At 42.6% G+C, this 16,445-nt stretch overlaps 1 protein-coding gene across 6 annotated transcripts in view; it reads right to left on the bottom strand.

Moving 5' to 3' along the window:
- The window catches only part of RGS10 (regulator of G protein signaling 10), a 40,198-nt gene that overhangs the window by 2,463 nt on the left and 21,290 nt on the right, over positions 1-16,445 (bottom strand). The window lies entirely within an intron of this gene.

Genomic DNA, 16,445 nt, shown 5'->3' with positions numbered 1-16,445 from the left:
TTCCTTTCCACACAACTACAATTCTGGTTCAAGCTCCGGTCACAGCATGGAATAGTGGATAGAGCCCGGTCCTGGGAGTCAGAAAGTCATGGGTTCTAATTCCGCTCTGCTACTTGTCTGCTGTGTGACTCTGGGCAAGTCACTTTACTTCTCTGTGCCTCAGTGATCTCATCTGTAAAATGGGGATTGAGACTGTGAACCCCAAGTGGGACAGGGACTGTGGACAACTGGATTTGCTTGTATCCACCCCAATGCTCAGTACAGTGCCTGGCACATAGTAAGAGCTTAACAAATGCCATTATTATTATTGCTATTATTAATAAACTGCTGTTTCAGCTTCTACTGGTCTCCCAGTCTCCGGCCTCTTCCCCCTTCTAATCTATATATTAGATGCTGATGCACAGCTAATCTCCCTGAAGCATTGCTTGCTACCCATCTCTCCTCAAATCCTTCCACTGGATTCCTAATGGAGTCCCCAAAATGCCTCATAATCACCTTCAAGCCTTTCTCACCAACATCTGCTCTCTTTCTCTGTTCCACTCCTTCATCCTTCCTAACTGAACCTTGTTCTCAACTCTTCTATTAGTCAATCAATGGTATTCTATGCAATCAATTGGACAGAGCACAGGCCTGGGAGTCAGGAGGACCTGGATTCTAATCCCGCTTCTGCCACTTCTCTGCTATGTAACCTTGGGCAAGTCACTTAACTTTTCTGAGCCTCAGTTTCCTTACCTGCAAAACGGGGATTAAGACTGTGAGCCTCATGTGGGTCATGGACTGTGTCCAACATGATTAGCTACCTCTTTTTTTAGTACAGTGCCAGGCACATATTAAAAAATGGAATTCACTGAGCACTTATTTTGTGCAGAGCATGGTACTAAACACGTGGGAAAGTACAATACGTGGCGCATACAGAATACAGAAGACAAACATTAAATAAATTAGGGAAAATAGAATATAAGAATATGTGCATAAGTGATGTGGGGCTAGGGTGAGTTTCAAAGTGCTTAAGGGGTATACAGCCAAGTGCCTGATATAGTCCTTCTAGACTATAAGCTCGTTGTGGGCAGGGAACGTGTCTATTTATTGTTGCATTGTACTCTCCCAAGCTCTTAGTCCAGTACTCTGTACACAGTAAGCGCTCAATAAATATGATTGAATGAATACAGAGAGAAGGGTGGGTAGGGGATAAGTGAGGGTTAAATCAGGGAAAATCGCTTGGAGGAGATGCAATTTTAAGTGAATTTTGAAGGTGGAAGGAGTGGGGAATGTGGATATGAAGGGCTACACTTCTCTTATCCCACCTGGATTATTACACCATCCTCCTTGCTGACCTCCCTGACTCCCGTCTCTCCCCACTCCAGTCCACACTTCACTCTGCTGGCCAGGCCATTTTTCTAAAAAAATGTTCAGTCTATGTTTTCCCATTCCTCAAGAACCTCCAACAGTGACCCACCCACCTCCGCATCGAACAGAAATTCCTTACCATCGGCTTTAAAGCACTCAATCACCTTGCTCCCTCCTATCATTCCTCGGTGCTTTCCTATTACAACCCAGTCTGCACACTTCGCTCCTCTAATGTTAACATACTCACTGTACCTCGACCTTGTTTATCTCATCACCGCTGGGTTCTCACCCACAACCTGCCTCTGGCCTGGAATGCCCTCCCTCTTCATATCTGACAATTACTCTCTCCTCCTTCAAAGCTTTATCGAGGGCACATCTCCTCCAAGAGACAAAGCCCTGACTAAGCCCTCATTTCCTCTTTTCCCACTCCCTTCTGCGTCACCTCAGCCCCACAGCAGTCACGTACATATCCGTAATGTATTTATTTATACTTATGTCTGTCTCCCCCTTTAGACTGTTAGGTCACTGTGGGCAGGGAATGTGTCTATCAACTCTGTTACAATGCATTCTCCCGAGTTCTTCCGTATGGTGCTCTGCACACAGTGAAGCTCTTGATAAATAAAATAGAGTTGATAGACCTGATCACTACTCTCAGAGAATTTACAAGCTAGAGGAAGAGACCGACATTAAAATAAACGGCCTAAAGGAAGCAACCACAAATCAGGATATGTGCATAAGTGCATAAGTGCTTAAGTGGAGGGGGTAAGGAGGATGGGGAGGAGTATCTAATTGCTTGGGGGTGGTGGGTGGAATTAAGTGCATAAGAAAGTCAGTAGGGAAGTAAAAAGGGGTGGGAGGGGGGTGAGGGTAACAAGAGTTTAGTCCAGGAAGGCTTCCTGGAGGAGATGCCATATAAACCCATCAACCATCTTCACCACTTGTGTACTTATTTATATCCATCCTCAGCACTTACGTATGCTTATTCAATTATACAATCAAATAATTTTATTTTGATTACTTTATTTGTAAATATTTTTTATATCTGTCTCCTGTGGCCTAGTGGAAAGAACAAAGGCCTGGGAGTCAGAGGACCTGGGTTCTGATCTCAGCTCGGCCACTTGCCCACGTGGTCTTGGGTAAGTCGCTTCACTTCTCGGTGCCTCAATTTCCTCACCTGTGAAATGGGTATTCAATTCATTCAATCGTATTTACTGAGCTCTTAATGTATGCAAAACACTGCATTAAGTGCTCCTGTTCTCCCTCCTACTTAACAATAATAATCGTGGTACTTGTTACGCACTTATTGTGTGCCAAGCACTGTTCTAAACGCTGGGATAGATACAAGGTAGACAGGTTGGACACAGTCCCTGTCTCACATGGGGCTCATGCTCTTAATCCCCATTTTACATATGAGGTAACTGAGGGACAGAGAAGTTATGTGATTTACCTAAGGTCAAACAGCAGACAAGTGACAGAGCTGGGATTAGAAGCCCGGTCCTTCTGACTCCCAGTGCTCTATCCATTAAGCCACATTGTAAGCCCCGAGTGGGACAGGGACTGGGCTTGATCTGACTGCCTTGAATCTACCCCTGCACTTAATACCACAGCCCCACATTAGAGTACAAGCTCCTTGTCAGCAGGGAACATGTCACTTCCAAGTGCTTACTGATTGACTGACTAACCTGCTACTAACCCACTGCCTCCCACCCACAAAAAACTATTCTCTCCCAGAGGGTCTAAGGGCCACCTAAGTTACAACCATTTGCTATTCACAAGTCAACTCTTGAGGGTTTTTCCTCCACAGGAACCAGCGTGGCCTAGTGGAAAGAGCATGGGCCAGAGTCAGAGGACCTGGGTTCTAATCCTGACTTCTACCAACTGCTTGATGTGTGCCTCAGTTTCACCTAAAAGGGGGATTAAGTATTTACATGAGCCCCAGGCAAGACAGAGACTGTGTCCTAATTAACTTGTATTTACCCAAGCACTTAGAATAGTGCTTGACACACAGTAAGCACTTAATACCATAAAACAAATAAAACAAAACAAACATTGCCCTGATCAGACTCTTTCTCTCCATCCAAACATGTACCCACTTTCATCCAGGAGCTGGCTAGATAACTGAATTAGCCTCCTCACTAAACTCCCTCTTTAGTCTCTGCCTTCTCCAATTCAGACTTCACTCTGCTGCCTGGATCATTTTTCTAAAACAATATTCTGTACATCTCATTACTGCTCACAAACCTTCAATTGTTTCCCATTTCTCTCCACATCAAATATGCTGACCATTAGTCTTGAGGCGCTCCATTAGCTTTCTCCCTCTTATTTATCAATTCAGTTTTCCCGCTACAGCCCAATTTATACCCTCTAGTCCTCCCAAGCTCTCCTCACTGTACTTGATTTCAATGCACCTGCCTCCATCTTCTGCTTCCGCCCTTCCTCCTGCCTAAAACTTCCTTCAAATTTACCAGACCACACAACTCTCCCCATCTTCACGGCCTTCCAGAAATTCCACTACCTCCAGGAATTCTTTCTCGATTGAGCTCCACCTTCGCAGCTTACATTAGGTTTCAAAAACTTATGCATGTTCTCAACTTATATGAGCTAATTCTTTTTACTTATCTACTTATCCATCTAGACTTTAGCCATCAACAGCCATAGCATTGGAAATACTTGTGTAGGTTAGTCTCTCCCATTAGACTGTAAGTTTCTTGAGGGCAGGGTCCATGATTCTTACCCAGTTGCAGGCAAGGGGCCTAGTGGAAAGACCATGGGCCTGGGAGTCAGAAGGCCCAGGTTCTAATCTTGGGTTTGCCACTTACCCGCTGGGTGCCATTGGCTAAGTCCCTTCACTTCTCTGAACCTCAGTTTCCTCATTTGTAAAATGGGGATTCAAAACCTGTTTTCCCTTTGCCTGAGATTGTGAGTCTCGAAAAGGGCAAGTACACTGTCCGACATGATTATTTAGTATCTACCCTAGCACTCAGTGCACATTACTAACTATACTATAGCATTATTATTGTACTCTCCAGAGTACTTAGTACACTGCTCTACACTCAGCAGTGCTCACTAAAAATTACTAACTGATTGATAAGGAGAGGAAGAAGCACATGCTGTTCAGGAAAACTGGTAAAATGAATGAGAAAGATAAAAGGTACAGAGTAGTTGAAGGTGGAACAACAAAATTACACACTCTACCCTCATCCTGCAGTCTTTCTCCCAATCTTGCCCCAGAACACTCGCCCTCCACTTCAAAAAACAAGACTCCCCTGATCTTCCTAAGACCCCCTTTCCTTGCTTACTTGCAAAAGGAACTGAGAATTTAAGAAAGGGAGGCAAAAAGAGACAGCATTTTTCTGTGTCAAGGGGGAAAAGAGCACTGGATCATATTGCAAATTAATAATAATAATAATATTGGTATTTGTTAAGCACTATGTGCAAAGCACTGTTCTAAGCGCTGGGGGGATAAAAAGGTAATCAGGTTATCCCATGTGGGGCTCACAGTTTTAATCCCCATTTTACAGATGAGGGAACTGAGGCACAGAGAAGTTAAGTGACTTGCCCAAAGTCACACATCTCTAACAGGACTGTGTCTTAGATTGCTCTGCTTATATTAGGTATTTGTTCCAATAATGTTGATTATGCTAATTAAGTCCAATGAATGGTATTTATTGAGCCCTTATTTTGTGCAGAGCACTGAACTAAGTGCTTGGGAGAGTACTATAAAATGGAGGGTTCCATCCCCACAAAGGCAGGGACTTTATTTTTCGGCATTTTGTAAGTAATCATATCGTCAGCAAAACAAGCCACCTGGAAATGAATGACACTATATCAAAACTAGCTTTTGAGTTCCATCGACTCTGCAAATCTGCTGATTAGTCTGTATCTCCAATATGCAAAGAACAACAGCAGAACCACCAACCAGTCAAAGGAAGTGCAGGAAAGTGGCTTCCAAGACCTGGATCAGACTTTTGATGGGAATTAAACGGAGGGTAAAACACTGAACCCTTCACTACTTTGAATTGTAAACCTACCTTTCCCCATTAGCAGACTTTATAGGGTGGGTGGACGTTTTTATAAGACACATTTTTCCATGGATTGGTTGGTCAGACTGGCTGCTCTTTTCTTATTTTGGTTTCTCTTTCCGTCCCTGTTTGAGATTTCTAATTCCATGCTCCTCAGAAATACCGCTTCACCTTGTCATCCCTGGACTTTGCATCTCTCTACACTGCCTCACCCACTTCACAGTCATCGCCAATGTTGATTGGAAATAAAACCTGCAGGAACCCAGTAGCTAGTAACTCTATTTCACCTTTGATGCATAAACCCATCCTGGAAAATATCTAGGGAACAATCTTGGGTGGCGGGGGGAACCCGCAAATAAAAACCCACAAAAAAATTTCCTCTCCTGTTTGATCCAAGTGGGTCGGATTAATCATAGTCTGCGGTCATGATTCATTACCGATTAAAGTTTACGGTTCCCCAATTCAATAGGGCCTCCAAGATAAATTTTTATATGCTCAACTGGTTTAATAAATAGGATTAAAAATTCCAAGTGTGATTTGGAAAACAGCTGTATGACTCTCCCTCTTCAAATGCTAATTTGAAGGGTGTCTTTGAGAGGGAAACGAAAATCTGTTTTCTCCACCACACATTTCCAGTGTTCTGGTTTGTATGACAGTTAAACACCAACTCTTTTCGAAGAGAAGTACAACTTGGGTATTTTATTTGAGCTGTCTTGGAAAAGGCTTCGTTTACCCACCTGGCCCCAGTATCCAGTTCGAGGGAGGAAGGGATGGTAAAAGAAGATAGAGTCGGTTTGGGTTATAAAGAAAAGTGTGAAAAGCCACGGTGGGGATCTACATTTTTGTAAACAAAGTGTCAAAGGCCTAGCACGGCTCCAGGCGATTCTTATTTCAAGGTCAAGGGTGTGTACTGCTGAGCACCACAGGAGAGATATCCCCTTGGAACATACAATATGCACTCCTTTGGCCTGGCCTAGTCTACTTTTAACTATTTCACAGGCGAACTTAAAAAAAAAAAAGTTCCCTGCCTTCTGCAAAACCCACAAGGCTGATCCAGTGCTTTAGAGGGCATTATTATAAAACCAGCAACAATTTCCAGCTGATTAATAAGTATACTCCCTTATATGGGTCTGGAAGTCAGAGGAGCTGTGTGACCTTGGGCTAGTCACAACTTCTCTGTGCCTCAGTGCCATCAACTGTAAAATGGGGATTTAATCCCGGTTCTCCCTCTCGCTTAAGACTGTGAGACCCATTACTGATACCTATCCCAGCACTTAGAATAGTGTTTGACACAGAGTAAACTCTTAACAAGAACCATCAAAGAAATGGACCAGTAAGCCACTATTTGGGGTATCTCTGGCCCCAACAGGAAATTCTCACATCTTGTCAGAGACTGGAAAGGGTGAGGCTGGGCTTCGTTCAGAGATCTGGGGGGGATGGGAACCCCTCTACTAGCCCCTGGGGAATGATATTACCTCTACCAATCTATAAACTCTTGGAGAGTGGTTTCTGCATCTTGAACTCCTTTACTTATGTCCCAAGGGCCCGGTGGCATGGTCTAGTGAAAAGAGCATGGGCCTGGGAGTCAGAGGACCCGGGTTATACTCCCGGCTCTGCCACTTCTCTGTGTGACCTTGGGCACTATCACTATCCTTCTCCATACCTCAGTTTCCTCATCTGTCCCATGAAGATTCAATACCTTAGACTGTGAGCCTCCTGAAGGATAGGGACTGCATCCAATCTAATTTTCTTGTATCTACCCCAATGTTTAGAAAAGTCCTTGGCCCATACTAAGCGCCTCTAGACTGAAAGTTTATTGTGGGCAGAGAATGTGTCTGCGTATTGTTGTACTGTACTCTCCCAAACGCTTAGTACAATGATCTGCAGACAGTAAGCACTCAATGAATGCAGCTGAATGAATTAATGAATGCTTAACAAAAACGATTATGACTACGGTTACGGTGCTGGCTACACGTCGTACCCTCCCAAGAACTTAATACAGTGCTCTACACACAGTAAGTGCTCAATAAATTCCATTTATTAATACCGATCATTATACTTAACTATGCCCCCAATTGTGATGATTACCATGCTTGCCTTAACCCCTGCCCGACTCTGCCTTTCCAGACCCCTTTCTGGCACTCAAATGGGGTGATGGAATGATTCTGTGACTGCATTAAGGAGCCTAGATCTAATCTCGGAGTCTTCATCTGCGTGGGTCCTTGATTAGACTCGGCTGCTGCAATACACAGCACCCAGCTGGGTCAGTAATGAATCCCAGTAGTCACTGGAGTGAAAGCAGGGGATGTAAAGAAGTGGGAGGGAGAAAGTAGGTGCAGAGGTAGGAGCTGGGGAGAGAATGGTGCTCAGAGGAACTGACCACAGAGGAAGGGTGGAAGCAGAAAGTAAAGGAAACAGATCCCAGAGTAACTGGAAAATCAAATTGACAGCAAAACTGCATTATGCCTTTTCTGTGGCACAGAAGGGTTTCTGATTTGGGCCAAACATTATTTGTGAGCTGTGTGTGCCTGGAATGTAAACTGTTTAACATTACTGCAATGGAATCCAACCCTAGGAGCAGCTGGAGACTGGAAACTTTATGGAAACTGGGAAATGATCCTTAACTAGAGACACGCAACTCCACACAACTGTTCTTCATCAGAAGGTAACATTTTCTACCCATTAGTCTCCCATCCCTTAAGAAGGCTGGACAATTTTGCCAATATATGAACTTAGGATGACTTTCTGATTTTGTAACCAGGGATTCATTGGTGTTTGCCTTGTTCATTGTGCAAACCCAAGAAGACCCAAATAACCCACTAAAATTAAGATCAACTCTTTTCTATTTAATTCTTCTGAATATTCTCTTTTTCAGAAGCATACTCACACCTCGGGTAGAACAAGGAGACTAAAATGAACTTCCCCATTAAAGTTCTCAAAACTGAAATCTCCCTGTAGTCCTGAGGAGCCAAAGCCCAATAAAATATCATCTGTTTAAAAACAAGTGCCTAAGAAGACTAAAAATGCAAAATGCATTTTTCTTTCCTTCAAGAATCTGGGCATTCTTTCTATGAAATACTGGGAGTGAGACTACATCAGCTGGCTGCTCATAGAAGAAAAGAGGTTAGTTATTTAACCAATGCAACTGAAATTCCAAACCCCATATTCTGGGGATTTTTTTCAGGTGAAATATGCAAAATTTTAAAACTAACACCAAAAAACCTCCAAAACAATGATTAATTTCTAAATTAGTTTTCCTGAAAGCAGGTAGATCAAATTCCAGTAAACAAACCAATTTAAGCTGGGGTTCTAGAAATCTAGAAGTTTCTTTAAAAATCCCCTTCTCTTCTCCCCTTCTTCCCACCCCCAACTCCACATTAATCCCCATACAATGGTGGGATTGTAGTAACTGACTGGGCACAAATGAGGCTAGTTTTGTACAAAGTGCAGATGGAGATTTTTTTTTCCCCACTATGGAATTTGATTTATTTCCTTTTGATGTGGAGATTGGGATGTGCCTTGAAGGAAAAGACAGAATTTAAGATTTAAAGCAATCCAAGAATTAAAAATGCAAACTTTTGACTTCACACTGCTTTTCAGCTAAACGAAAAGTTGTCTGAAGATACTTGGCTACTAGACACTGGCAGCACCCAAAGGAGAGATTTGAGTTATAAATGTTTTGCCAAAATGAATGAGATAACTATGAGATTTCAGCCTCTGCTAAAAACTGTAATGTGCTCTGACAAATAATCTGACCCCACATAACCCATACGGACAGCTGATGGAGAAACACTTCTGGTTTACAAATATTTTATTTCTTTTCATTTTTGTTTTTTTCCTCGCCTCATCTGGAAAAAGATCAAAAAGTTATTCTGGGAATTCGAAATGTTTAGATCAGTGACCAAGTGATAGTTCCCAAGACCCATCCTTGAGAGAGGATGAAAGGAATTTCATTTCCTTTACTTGGTATGGGACAATTTTGCAGTGTTTGGGGGGGAAAACACTGCTATAAGATAGACTGGTGGTTGTCATTCTTAGAGTAAAGATATGCTATTACACTAAGCTTGGTAAATACAAGTTTCATATGAATGGGTGCACATATGCGAATGCATAACGTCCCACTTTCCATTATAATTGGTTTTAAACCAGATTCCATATGGATTCTCTGTACCTCGACCAAAGAAGTCCTGCAGGGATTACAACCATCTTTTCCACGTTAATTCAGGAGAGGGCGCTACATATCAAAAGAGCAGACCAGGAACCCACTGCCTTTTTAAGCCAATCTCATATCTGCCCCGGCATTCATTAAATCCTAAGCAAGGAAGCAAAAATGCCAAGAGAAAGACACCTCCTGTGTCAACCGTATTCTAATAAGCATTTTATATAATGGATACTCTGCTGACTTATAAGCAGTGATAGAGAGCACTTTTTCTCCCCCCTCCTCTATACTGCTGTCTGGTTACCACAGGCACAATCTTCCCTTTCTGGGCAATTTTTCTTTTTCTTGAGAAAAATATATTTTTCACTAGATCTTCTTTCTGGAAACTTTCATCATATTAAGCACAGGTTCATGGATGGTTTTTACCCTACTTGCTCCTGTAATCATTTAGTTGAAAAGCTGAACTTTCAGAACTTTTTTGAACCTACTTAAACCCGCCAACCGATGCTAACACCCCACCCTTTCGCCAATCTATGGTATTAATGAAGAAGCCGCCATCTATGCAGAGACTGCTGTGTTGCCCATTGCCGTCTTATGGGATCTTGAGTTAGTTCAAACTATTTGTGCGATCTTCAAGCTATGGCATCAAGGTCTGGTGAATGGTGCTGCCAATGTTTTTCAATCAGTAGTAGTTAAATCGAATGATTCAATCAACATGTTGCTTGGTTCTGTGACTGTGCCCAAATTTACAATCCAGCTGTGCTTGAGGGGAAATCTCTCCTCAGCTTCCTCCCACCCTGTCCCACACCTTTTTTTTTTTTTTTGGATAGGTATATTTGTTAGGCACTTCCTACGTGCTAGGCACTGTACTATGCACTGGGGTAGATACAAGCTAATCAGCTTGGACACAGTCCTTGTCCCACATGGGGCTCCCAGTCTTAATCCCCATTTTATAGATGAGGTCACTGAGACCTGGAGAAGTGAAGCGACTTGCCTTAGGTCACACAACAGGCAAGTTATCGAGCCAGGATTAGAACCCAGGTCCTCTGACTCCCGGGCCAGCTTCTCAATAAACTTACTCCCCCTTTCCCCTTCTCAAATGGTTGCACCGTGCCCCCGCCATGCTTGCGGTTTGCCACACAGCTCCCAATTCCTGTTCCCCCCACCCTTTTAGGAGCAATACTGTTGGACAGAACCAGGCCAAGCCCCCTCCCCAGCTGCAACCTCCCCTCGCAGGAGGCAGGGCTGAGATGGAGGCCAAGGTGAGGAACGCCTTCACCCTCCATGACCTTGCCCCAATCCGGCCTGGCTCCCAGGTTAGGTGATCCTGCCGGGGAAGAGGGTAAAGAAAGCAAGCCAGTGGGGGGCCGGGAAAAGGGAAAGAGTGGCTGTAGGGAGAGTAGAGGATATAGATTCGGATGTGGGAGAGGGAGGGAGTGCTCATTCATTTAATCATTCATTCAATCCTACTTACTGAGTGCTTACTGTGTGCAGAACACTGGACTAAGCCCTTGGGAGGGTACATTATAACACTAAACAGACACATTCCCTGTTCACGATGAGCTCCTGGGAGCATGGGTCAGAAGAGGGGAAAGTTTAAAGAAGAAACCTCACCCATTCACACCTACCCGAGTCCATTTTTGGTTAAAAAAGTGAGGGAGACCCAGGGGGTGGGGGGAGCACTAAAATATATCAGCTTATTAGATCATAATCATAAGAGTGAAACACTGTACAGTGTAGTACTTTATCCATTCAGTTTTTGACTTTAAATGTATTTTTATATCAATATAGGACAATTTTCATATGTAGATGAGCTATATTACTCATCTATAATCAATCAAGTGCAAAATTCTGAAGTTTAATGAAAAAAATGAAGCCTCCGGCCTTGGTTCAGAGATCAATCAATCCTCCTTTTATAACAGTGTTCCTAAGAGAAAAGTGCCCCTGGCTGACGTTTCAATTTGAGACACAGGTTTTTATGAACCAATCTGGCTAGTAAATCCGAGGACTGATTGTGTGTGCTTGGCTGGACTGCGTATTGCATCAGATAGGATAACATGCAAAGTAAACTTTGCAGAAGTGGAATTAGCTTCCTCCTTACTGTCCTCGTAGTTGGAAACAGATGAAACTTGCAGGCATTTTCTGCAGGGTGCATATGTGCTTATATGGGAAGATGGTGAGAAGTGCTCTGGTTAGAAAAATCCATATTTAAAGAAGGGCAAGGAATTTCCTTAGCTATAACTCATCAAACTCTCACCAGTCTGCAGAGGGCAGAGGAATAACAATTCAGCATGGCTAAAGGAGACTTTTACTGGACCATAATTAATGATGAGCCACTGGGAGAATTAAAAAAAAAAAAGAACTTTCAATTCACATCCTCAGTTACCCATAAATTGATTTTTAAATGTTCAGCAAGAATTCAGGGCACTTTTGAACCTAATAACTCTCCTTGAAACTGTCCCTCTCCATATTCGCTGTCAGGACTCGATGATAAAGCCCTCTGACTCCTTGTCAGACACAAACAGAGACTCCCCAAAGAGAGATGGCAACTGTAAGCCCAGTGTGGGCAGGGATTGTCTCTCTTTATTGCTGAATTGTACTTTCCAAGTGCTTAGTACAATGCTCTGCAAACAGTAAGAGCTCAATAAATACAACTGAATTAATGAATGAATGAACTTATTTTCACTGTCTTTTTCCAGAGGCCAAAAAAAATGGGTACAATGTTATCTCTTATCTAGGTGCCTCAAGTTAAAGAAGATCTTTGAAAACTGCCATCCCTTAGTATAGAAAATCCTATAGGACATTCATGGGGAAGGAAAATTGGTATCCCTGGTCTCTTTTTAATCATTCAATCAATGGCATTGAGTGCTTATTATGTGCAGATCACTGTATTAAGTACTTGGGAGAGTGCAATACGATGAAAGTAGCAGACATATTCCCTGACCAAAATGAGATGGCAGTCTAGAGAGCGTAAAATTCCACTTTAATAACTGACATATTGTGGAATTCGAGAAATCTGATGGTAAGATATGTGAGGGTATGGATCACATATTCCAGTTTCTATCCTGAATGCTCCCAAGTGCTTTGCCCACAGTGGGTACTCAATAAATGCTCAATAATCTATGCTAGGATTGACTGAATGACAGACCTTGGAGCTTTTCTAAAACACTGAAATTAAGAAAAAAATTAAAGTTTTGAGGAAAATGCAGTTGTGAAAATTAAAATTCTACATTTGCTTAGGACTGACCTCACAAGAATTTCAAGCAGTTTTCATAGTTTTAAAATTTTTGTTATGATTATTTACTACTAGCACTTACCCTGCACAAACCACAGTACTAAACACTGTAAAAATTACATAAAAATCAATGAAAATATGATTCTTGATCCTCAGGGGCTCATAATTGGCAATCTAAGTTTTTAATATAATTTAATACATTATTCTTTAGTAATTAAATACAACCACCTTATAAAGCAAATGGGATAGATGTACAGTTGGTTCTACCATGCTTTCGTTGCATTTTGGAAAACACTGCATATCTCGGTGTGAGTTTTTTGGCGTGTTATATGACAACTGATTATCACTATCTCCATGTTAAAAGGTGATAAAATGTTTGCATTTTAAAAAGTGGAAAGGTTGGGTGACTTCAGTAAGCTCATATAAATTGCACAGTTTTGAAAGAAATTGGGAAATACCAGTTTGCAATATTATATATAAATGATTACTAAATCAGGGGACGGCAATCTTTTTGTGCAGAAGAGACAAGTGAAATAAAACACTTGGGTAGTTGGTGTACAGGGACCCAATCAAACAATTTCAACACAAAATAGCACAGCTGATTTCATTATGTGCCCCATTGTTTAAAACACTTCATTCCTCACCCTGCATGGCAGTGGCAGTTTTTAAATGCCTTTTCCCCCACCCACCATGCAATGTCTACTTGGTAGCAGCTGGGCCAGATTAACCCATTCATTCATATTTATTGAGCACTTACTGTATGCTGTACTAAGCGCTTGGGACAGTATAACAGAATAAGGAACAGACACATTCCAAGACCACAACAAGCTCACAGTCTAGAGGGGAGACCGACATGACTATATATTAATAAATTATTTATTTACTTATTATCGTGCCTAGCACAGGGCCCAGGGCTATTTGGTTTTATGATGCCCTCCCGCACATTAAATCATATAATGACATCACTGTACCATGAGCTGCTTATCTATCTCTCTCTCTGTATATATATACATAAACCATATACCATTAACAAATACCATATATTGGGTTATTTATATGTACATAATACATATGTACATACCCAATATATGGTATTTGTTAAGCGCTTACTATTTTCCAGGAACTATACTAAGTGCTGGGGTAGATAGAAGCTAATCAGATTGGCACATTACAGTCCATGTTCCACATGGTGCTCACAGTCTTAGTCTCCATTTTACAGATGAGGTAACTGAGGTATGGAGAAGTGAAGTGACTAGCCCAAGGTCACACAGCAGACAAGTGTCAGAGCCAGGATTAGAACCCAGGTTCTCCTGACTGCCAGGCTCTATCCTCGACACCACATTGCTTCTCTACTGCATAGCAACAGCCATTCAAAGTGACAGCTATTCCTTTCAGCAGGGAAGGGGAGAGTGTGTGAACTATGAACTTGGCTGTGTACCTCTTAAGCACTTGGTTACTTAACCGAGACCCATAATGCTTATGTAAATATTTTTATACTCTACAATTTTCCCACTCCTTAATCTATTTTAGTGTTTGCCTCCCCGAGTAAGCCATAAGCTCCTTGTGGGGAAGGATAGTGCCTACCAACTCTTTACACAGTAAGTGCTTAGCACAATAAATACCACTGGTTGATCGATTAAGAGGGAGGTAAAAGAGAGAGAAAGGAGAGGAGGGAAAGTGAAGAGGAGGGGAAATCTCTTGAAGCAGCTTTGAGGTAGGAGTGCAGGGGGGATGTCATCCACGGTAGTGGCACTTAACATTTTGGGGTGCTCAGCGCTCCCCCAAGGCCACATTAGGTTCTAAAAGGAGCCACAGTCTCCCTGCTCTAAATCATTCTCTTTGATTACTGACCACATAATAAGTAAGGGCCATCAAAGACAAGAGTCAAAGTAAGGGAGGGCAGCGTTTGAGGAAGAGTAATCCTTTTAAATTAATTCAAAGTAGCTGGGAAAGCAGCCCTCAACCATTTAATATTTCAAAACTTTATAGTGATTTCTCTAAGGTAAATTGCCATTTCCAGCCCACGTATAGGTGAGGAAACTGAAACTTAGGGAAGTTAAGTGATTTGGCCAGAGGCCAACAAAACTGTGACTACAACTCAGAGCGCTTCTGTCACGGAGCCACACGTTTTCTAGCTGAATCACTTTAGGAACCAAGACACAATCAGGGAAAATCTCCAGCATTTCTACCACAAGACATGTGACACCCAGTCACCAATGCAGCTATTGAAAGAAACCACTCTGTGTCCCTGGCTTCTCCACCACAGGAGGATCAGGGCACAAGTTGGCTTCTCCCCCCCACCCCAACAAAGGCCAAGGAGTTTTGCCGGCTCCAGGCAAACGGGGGGGGGGGGGGGGGGGGGAAGCTTTGCAAAAATCTGAAATACTGGGGAGAGTGTGGTTGTCGTGACTGCTGGACTCCGGATGGTCCTGCCAAAGTGGTGAAGAGTTTGCAAATCGGCTCCCTTTGCTGTACTGAAGCTTTTATTGTTTTTACAAATCTTGTTTTCTTATGGTGTTTTACGCCCATATAGCCTTAGATTCTGAGCCACCTGTAGGTCAGGGTCGATATCTAATTATTGCCTGGGGATTCCCCAGAGTTTAGTTAAGGACTCTGCCCAAAGTAGGCACTCAATAAATGCTATTTTTCAAAAAAGAAAAGCAATTTATCAGTACACAATGTGCATTCAGTAAATACCACTCATTGATTGGTTGATTTTCCTCAGCAGATGATAAAAGGTATGAGGGAAGCCACAACTTGTCGTTACGCATTTCTAAGCTTCTGCATCATACATCTTATGACATACTAATCAGTCACTGCTATTTACTGAGCACTTACTGTGGGCAGAGCACTGTACTAAGTGCTTGGAAGCCTACAAACAGAAGCAGCTTGGTGTAGTGGATAGAGCATGGGCCTGGGAGTCAGGCGGTCATGGGTTCTAATCCCTGCTCCACCGCTTGTCTGCTATGTGACCCTGGGCAGGTCACTTTAGTTCTCTCTCTCAGTTACCTCATCCGTAAAATGGGGATTGAGACTGTGAGCCCCACGTGGGACAGGAACTGTGTCCAACCCCATTTGCTTATATCCACCCCAGTGCTTAGTACAGTGCCTGGCACAAAGTAAGCACTCAACAAATACCATAATTATTATTATTATGCAACACATCAGAGTTGGTAGATGTGTCTCCTGTCCACAAGAAGTTTACAGTCTTAAGGTCTTATGAAATATAGCTATAAAGCTTGGGTTTTAGAGCCACAGAGTGACCTTCCACTGAATGCCAACCTAAACATTATGGTCACTGCTACCAGGATGAAGATGTACAACTTCTCAGCTGAGGCAATGTACAAAGAATGGGATCGCAGAGTACTTTTGGTGGCTGAGCTGCCATCGATCAATGGCATTTACTTAGCATTTACTGGGTGCAGAGCACTGAACTAAATGATACTTAGGAGAGCATGATACAGCTGAGTTGGCAGACACATTCCCTGCTCACAAGGAACTTACAGTCTAGAGAGGAGGAGAGATTTCCAGGCAGCCAAAGGACATCACAGAGTTGCTGAAGATGCTTTTACTCTCCTATTCATTCATTCAATTTGTATTTATTAAGGGCTTACCGCGAGCATAGCACTGAACGAAGCGCTTGGGAGAGTACAATACAACAATAAACAGATGCAGCTTCTTG

Source organism: Ornithorhynchus anatinus, chromosome 16 (genome assembly GCF_004115215.2).
Source record: "Ornithorhynchus anatinus isolate Pmale09 chromosome 16, mOrnAna1.pri.v4, whole genome shotgun sequence".
Taxonomy (NCBI): Eukaryota; Metazoa; Chordata; class Mammalia; order Monotremata; family Ornithorhynchidae; genus Ornithorhynchus; species Ornithorhynchus anatinus.
Note: the sequence above shows the minus strand (reverse complement) of the source record. Positions and strands in the feature narration are given on the sequence as shown.